Source organism: Teleopsis dalmanni, chromosome 1 (genome assembly GCF_002237135.1).
Source record: "Teleopsis dalmanni isolate 2A chromosome 1, ASM223713v2, whole genome shotgun sequence".
Classification (NCBI taxonomy): domain Eukaryota; kingdom Metazoa; phylum Arthropoda; class Insecta; order Diptera; family Diopsidae; genus Teleopsis; species Teleopsis dalmanni.
The window spans coordinates 117,543,379-117,550,987 of record NC_051846.1 but is presented as its reverse complement, the minus strand read 5'-3'; positions in this window follow the sequence as shown (position 1 = coordinate 117,550,987).

Below are 7,609 nucleotides of genomic sequence, written 5' to 3'. Positions count from 1 at the left end.
TGACAATATATTTATAATTTTGCCGAGACGTTGGTTTTAGAAGAAAACAGAACGTGATTTATATGTATAAATTATGTATATAACTTTATTATTTCATAAACTTATGATTAACAAAGTTTAATTAAAATTCATTGGAAACATTTCTAATAATAAATAAAAAAAAAATTATGTTGATGCCAAAATTTCCCACTTCTCCATATATTCCTTGTTAAAAGAATCTTAGCAAAACCCGTGTGACTTCTTAAGCCCCTCTTCTGTTGTTAAAAAAAATAAACAAAACGTTTCCTCCGTGCTGTAAAAAAAACTATTTGACCGAATAAGCCAGGTTAAAAAAATATACATATAAGACAGGAAAGGAATTTTACACTATGTTTGACTCAAAGAACCAGATTTGTGGCACAATGTGCCAGATGACCAATAGGCCAGTGTACTTGTTTCAGGAAAAGTAAAATTTCAAGTTTGGTAAAATTTACCAGAAGGCCCAATGAGCCAGAGTACTTGCTCTTTCACTTGTCGCAAACCAAGTCCCTCATTACACAAAATGTACCTCCTTTTATATCGAGCATACCGAAGCTTTTTGGTGTAGCGTACCGGTATTCTTTGCTGTACTTGACTTCGCCGTGAAGTTGAACTTTGTGTTCTACTGTTTTCTCACTTCTTCTGCTTCGCCGTGATTTTTAGTACTTTTACTACGCGCCGTGTTTCTTTAGTGTGTGTTTTGTTTTACTTTAAATTATATTATATTATTAAAAAAATAAAGTGTATTAATACTACAAAACAAGGTATTAAATATACATATATATTCTGTGAATTTAATATTATCTAAATGTGAACAGAAAAGAAATATTAAAAGAAATAAAATTGATGTTGGCGTGCTTAGTTTTGTTTTGTTGTGTTTTGTTTATAAAAATAAAATTGGACAACCAAAAATGTTAAACTGTTTTGTGTTTTTTTTGTTTACGCAGATAAACTAAAATTGAACAACCACGAGTGTTAAATTGTTTTGTGTTTTGTTTTATTTATATATAATTGTAAAAAATAGACATTTGTTTAAAATTTAAACATGTTTCGCCAATAATTGTTCATTGTTGTTGCGTTTATAAGTGTTCCATTCATAAAAGTTTTAACCAAAAATTAATTTCTTTTCGTATATTTTTTTAGAATTTGCACATTGCATGTAGCGATGCCCGCGGCACATTGGCATCGAGGATCACAGGTAATGTCCATGATATTTCAAATAAATATTTTAATTCAATTTTATATTTTCCAGTTAAGTCGCCTTCAGTGATTTTCATGTGAGTTGTTAGATATATTATGTGTAGTGGTGGCGGTTATTTAACACACAGACTGTGTTTTTCTCTGCTTCTTGTTTTATGTAGCACAGAAATTTACTTTGTAAATTTGTGTCGTTACATTTCCCTCCTTCTTCAGAACAGAAATTAAACTAAAACTTTATTTTAATGACACGTTGATGACCCCTCGTCGGCAAATTTGCACTTGATACTTCTGATTTTCCATTTATCCCTTATTTTCCATATGATACATGCTAATACTTGTGTTACTAATATTCCTTTTAGAACGAGGCTCGATTTCTCTTTCTAATCTTTGGACACTTGAAAATTTTGTAATACTCATCTTGGTTGCTGACATGATGATGGTCATCCTTTCGTTTAAATGTACCTAGACGTTGTACGAAAATCTCTGGTTTGTTTCCTTTTGTGCTTGGTTGACTGACATTCAATTCCTCTTGTGGTGACCATGTTTCTTGTTGACTGTCATGCTTGACTTTATCCTTTGCTTGAGTTCCTTGGCTTGGTAGTTCCGTGTTAAGTTTACTATCTGAAACATTGATAACTAATGGACCTAATGAATTCGTAAGTTGTACATGACGATTATCCGATACTGGCTGTATTATAGTAGAATTCCTCTGTAGCGATGTAGTTGATGACGAAGATGATGGTTGACCAGATTGGTGATTATCTCTTGGCGGTGCTCCTCGTGGTGACTGTGGCTGATTAACCGAAGATGGCGGCTGTGGCTCAAGTTCTTTTGGTTGTAACGATGATTTGAAATTACCTTGCGAATGACTCTGTGACGTTTGCGATGATGATTTAAAACTACCTTGTGAATGCCCCTGTGGCGTTTGCGATGATGATTTAAAATTACCTTGTGAATGCCCCTGTGGCGTTTGCGATGATGATTTGCTTGTAAAGTCGGTAGTACTGGTGATTGACATGTGATGACTCGGTAATATCATTAGAACCGATTGTGGCAGTGCTGGACGTGACAATAGTCATGCATCTTCGATTTGTACTTTCTGCTCTCGTGGTTGCGTATTCTGATTATAGGTTAACTAGCGACGTTTTGCATATGCTTGTTGATAACATACTTCTGGACTTTCCCTATGTAGACGTTGAAATCTGTGGAGGAGTTACGATGCATTTATGAACTGCCTCCTTGTGTGGTTTTTCCTGTAATGGTACTAAGTGTGGTTGTGAATTACTTTGGTGTGGCATATTTAGCGTTGATAGTATATTTGTTATTGGCCTACTAATTGCTGTTGCTTGTTTTGCGACTGGTGGAATCGGTTGCTGGTTACTCCTTAGTTGGATATGATGATTTGATTTAATGCTTTGATTTTGGACTATACTTTCTTGCATCAGTTTTGGTTGACTGGATTCTAATTTGACGGATAAAATGTTTGGGTGGTTGTCGTTCCGCCTGGCGTGACAACCCCCAAAGCGTTTCCCGATGGCCTCTGATGATTTCTGTATGTTGGATTTTCCCTGCAGCACTCGATCGTTCGCCGACCTATAGTACCACAAATCCAGCAAAAAAGTCTCCTAGGCTTTGTGCATTCTCGTGCAAAATGATTTCTTTCCCCACATCTATGACAAACATTACGCACGTCCACCTTTTCGATCTGAGTTCTGTTAACGGCAATCGGTGGTGACCAATCCAGAGTGCATTGACGTTCTCTACTACTTAGTTGTGTAAGTCGTTCGAAATCTTCTGCCAATTTGATTAATTCTCCCAGGGAGCTAAATTTACGCGGTTTGATCTGGAGCTGATACTCTGGTCTACTATTCCGGTAAATCCGACTTAACTGTTGTCCTCCTGTTAACTCAGCATATCGCATCAATTCTTGTAGGTCCAAGGCATAATTTTGGAATGACTCCGTCTTCTTCTGGTATTTGTTCCGAATTGTATCTTCTAATTGCTCTAAATAATTAGAAGGCAAGAAAAACTCTCGAACATCCTGAACAAAACTTGACCAGTGTGTCCACTTCCGATTGTTATTCCGGAACCACATTAGAGCTTTTCCTTCCAGTATTTCTGGCATAAGTCTTGGCAGAATGTCTCGGGGAATGTTATAAGTTTCGGAGAGTGTTTCCAAATTTTCCAAAAATGGTAATGGACTTGTTTCACCATTAAAATGTACCTCCCATTTACGCACTTGATTGGCGATTCGCGCTATGTCCTCAAATTTGCTATTCATCATGGTTGGCTCTGAGATGTGTATTTTGGGTGTGTCGATTTCGATGCCTGGAGGTTTGGGTGAGAGACTGCGATCGTATTTAGTTTCCATGTCCATAATTATGTCTAGTAATTTTTCCGTGTACTCCTCAGTTGCTAGATGATCACGTACACGTTTCCGTAGTTCCTCAACGGTTCCTGATGTACTGATCTTAATTTCTTCTAGAATTAGAACCAAATCCTCTTTACGCGCTATCGAAATCCATGCCGTCTTGACCATGTTACCTCGTGTACCGTCTAATGACTCTTTGCGTTAAACGTTTGTACACTTATTCGTCCTGTTCCTAGTTCGTTCTTTTCTAAAACAACGTCCCTGCTCGGGCGCCAATTGTAACGACACTTTTGGAGACGTTCAAAAATTTTTAGTTTTTGCTGGGGTATCCTCAGCCGTCGTCCAGAGTCGTGACAATATATTTATAATTTTGCCGAGACGTTGGTTTTAGAAGAAAACAGAACGTGATTTATATGTATAAATTATATATATAACTTTATTATTTCATAAACTTATGATTAACAAAGTTTAATTAAAATTCATTGGAAACATTTCTAATAATAAATAAAAAAATTATGTTGATGCCAAAATTTCCCACTTCTCCATATATTCCTTGTTAAAAGAATCTTAGCAAAACCCGTGTGACTTCTTAAGCCCCTCTTCTGTTGTTAAAAAAATAAACAAAACGTTTCCTCCGTGCTGTAAAAAAACTATTTGACCGAATAGGCCAGGTTAAAAAAATATACACATAAGACAGGAAAGGAATTTTACACTACGTTTGACTCAAAGAACCAGATTTGTGGCACAATGTGCCAGATGACCAATAGGCCAGTGTACTTGTTTCAGGAAAAGTAAAATTTCAAGTTTTGGTAAAATTTACCAGAAGGCCCAATGAGCCAGAGTACTTGCTCTTTCACTTGTCGCCAACCAAGTCCCTTATTATACGAAATGCGCCTCCTTTTATATTGAGCATACCGAAGCTTTTTGGTGTAGCGTACCGGTATTCTTTGCTGTACTTGACTTCGCCGTGAAGTTGAACTTTGTGTTCTACTGTTTTCTCACTTCTTCTGCTTCGCCGTGATTTTTAGTACTTTTACTACGCGCCGTGTTTATTTATTTCGTGTGTTATTCCTCTTTAGTTTATATTTTATTATTAAAAAAAAATAAAGTGTATTAATAATACAAAACTAGGTATTAAATATACATATATATTTTGTGAATTTAATATTATCTAAATGTGAACAGAAAAGAAATATTAAAAGAAATAAAATTGATGTTGGCGTGCTTAGTTTTGTTTTGTTGTGTTTTGTTTATAAAAATAAAATTGGACAACCAAAAATGTTAAACTGTTTTGTGTTTTTTTTGTTTACGCAGATAAACTAAAATTGAACAACCACGAGTGTTAAATTGTTTTGTGTTTTGTTTTATTTATATATAATTGTAAAAAATAGATATTTGTTTAAAATTTAAACATGTTTCGCCAATAATTGTTCATTGTTGTTGCGTTTATAAGTGTTCCATTCATAAAAGTTTTAACCAAAAATTAATTTCTTTTCGTATATTTTTTTTTAGAATTTGCACATTGCATGTAGCGATGCCCGCGGCACATTGGTATCGAGGATCACAGGTAATGTCCATGATATTTCAAATAAATATTTTAATTCAATTTTATATTTTCCAGTTAAGTCGCCTTCAGTGATTTTCATGTGAGTTGTTAGATATATTATGTGTAGTGGTGGCGGTTATTTAACACACAGACTGTGTTTTTCTCTGCTTCTTGTTTTATGTAGCACAGAAATTTACTTTGTAAATTTGTGTCGTTACAAGATATCAAACTAAGTAGCAAAAATAAAAAACATTGAATTAATTACGTTTATATATTTTTAAATCATTTTCAAAGTTAGCCGTGTGATGTACCACACGGAGGTACGAAATGGGTTAAACAAAAAAAAAACGTAATGTTTCTTGATATTTTTATTAAACTTCAAACTTTTATTAAATTAAAAACTACGTTAGTCTAAAATAAAATTTAGTCTTTATAAATTTATGTTTAACTGTAATTTTGCAAACTTAGCAAACATCTATCTTTTCTTCTTCTCTCTTTTTATATCTTTCTTTTCTTCTTATCTTGCTTTCATTTCAATCTTTGCTTTTATTTCACTGCCTTATCTTCTCTATTACACTACTTTATCTACATATATATGTAAGTTGTATATGAGAGTCCAGCAGTAGCAGTGGTTAAGTTGAACAGTCAAGTAAAGGTCGGTCAAGCAGTAAAGGCAGTAGTTGTGAAGTCAGCAGTCAGTCAGCAGTCGGCAGTTGAAGAGTACGGTCGTGTATATTTTTAATTGGCGCTTGTTTTCTACGTTTGATATATTTATAATATTATAATTATTGGAGTATATTTAATTTATATTATATTAATTATTGGAGCTTGTCTTTTACATTTGGGGGTTCAACCCAAAAAAAACAACGTTAAAATACAATTAAAAGTGTGTACGAATCTTTAAAGTTAGTGTTTAATAACTGACAAGTGTGTAAATTTACTAAAATCAATGCATCAAATACAGCTATAATTAAACATTAAAATTGAGTCGCATAGTTTGTTATTACCTATTTTTCGTTTTATACAAACTACGTGTTGGTACTGTTATTGCATTTAAGAAGGTGAACGAACATAGCTTTGTAAAATGTGGACGCGTAAGCTGTACAAAGAACGAATGAACGCGAAAAATTGCCCAAATATTCCAAAAAGAGTACAAGGACAAATAACGGAGGGCGTCAGAAAGTCGCGACGTATTCAAACAAGAGTAAAAAATAAAAACGAAGCATAAGAAGAGATCAGAACAGCGAACAGCAGCAGAAGTAGCACAGAATACGAAGACGTAGAAGAAGTTGAAAAAAATGACGTAGAAACCATGCAAAGCGAAATAGACTTAAAGCAATTGATACAATTGCTTACACTGAAAATAAACACGGAAGAGGAAGAAAAAAAAAATGAAAAGATATCAGCCGAAAACTTCGAAAAAATAATTCCGGACTTCGGTGGTAATGCAATATCAATCGAAAAGTGGTTGAATAATTTCGAAAAAAATGCGGATGCATACGGGCTCAGTGCGAAACAAAAATTCGTGCAAGCACGAGCAAAAATGACATCAATCGCAAAATTATTCTTGGAAACAGTAACGGTAAGTGAGTATGAAGAGTTGAAACAAATGTTAACAGAAGAGTTCAAAAAAGAATACACAAGTGCTGATATTCACAAAGAATTAGCTGAGAGAAAAAAACGCGAAAGTGAAAGCTTCGCCGAATATGTTTTACATATGAAAAGTATTGCAGCTCGCGGAAATGTCGACACAATCTCGGTGATTCGTTATATAGTTGATGATTTAAAAATCAAATACGAACATAAACTTCTTTTATACCGCTGAGAAACATTTAATGAACTCAACGCTGAATACGAAATTTTCGAACGTATAAACAAATACGAGAAACCAACAGACAAGCAATATAAGAATGCAAATGAACATACAAACGGATATCAAAATAATTATAAAAAAGATCATTGTTTTAATTGTGGCGCAGCAGATCACAAAAGAAAAGACTGCAAAGTACAAACTAAATGTTTTAAATGCAATCGCTTTGGTCACATGTCATTTAATTCTACTTCGCCAAAGACTGTCAACTTGATTAACATAAATAAAAGATCTAAACTAATTAAAATTAATGAAATTGGAGTCAATTGTCTAATAGACATCGGAGCTGATGATTCAATTCTACCACGTCGCACAGCAAGTTTGCTAAAAAACAGTGAAATGTTCAAAAGCTTTACGAAATTGCGGGGTTTTGGAAATATGTATACCGTGCCTCTAGGAACAGTGAAATGTGAGGTAGATGTTGACGGTTAAAAAGTTGTTCAAAATTTTGAAGTAGTAGAAAATCAAATTTGCTATTATGACTGCATCATTGAGTATGATTTTTTAAGAAAATTCTCATATACAGCCGATGATGAAGGTTTCAATTTTACAGGAATATTGGATCAAAAACTATGCAATGGAGTTGAAATTTTATATATAGAAA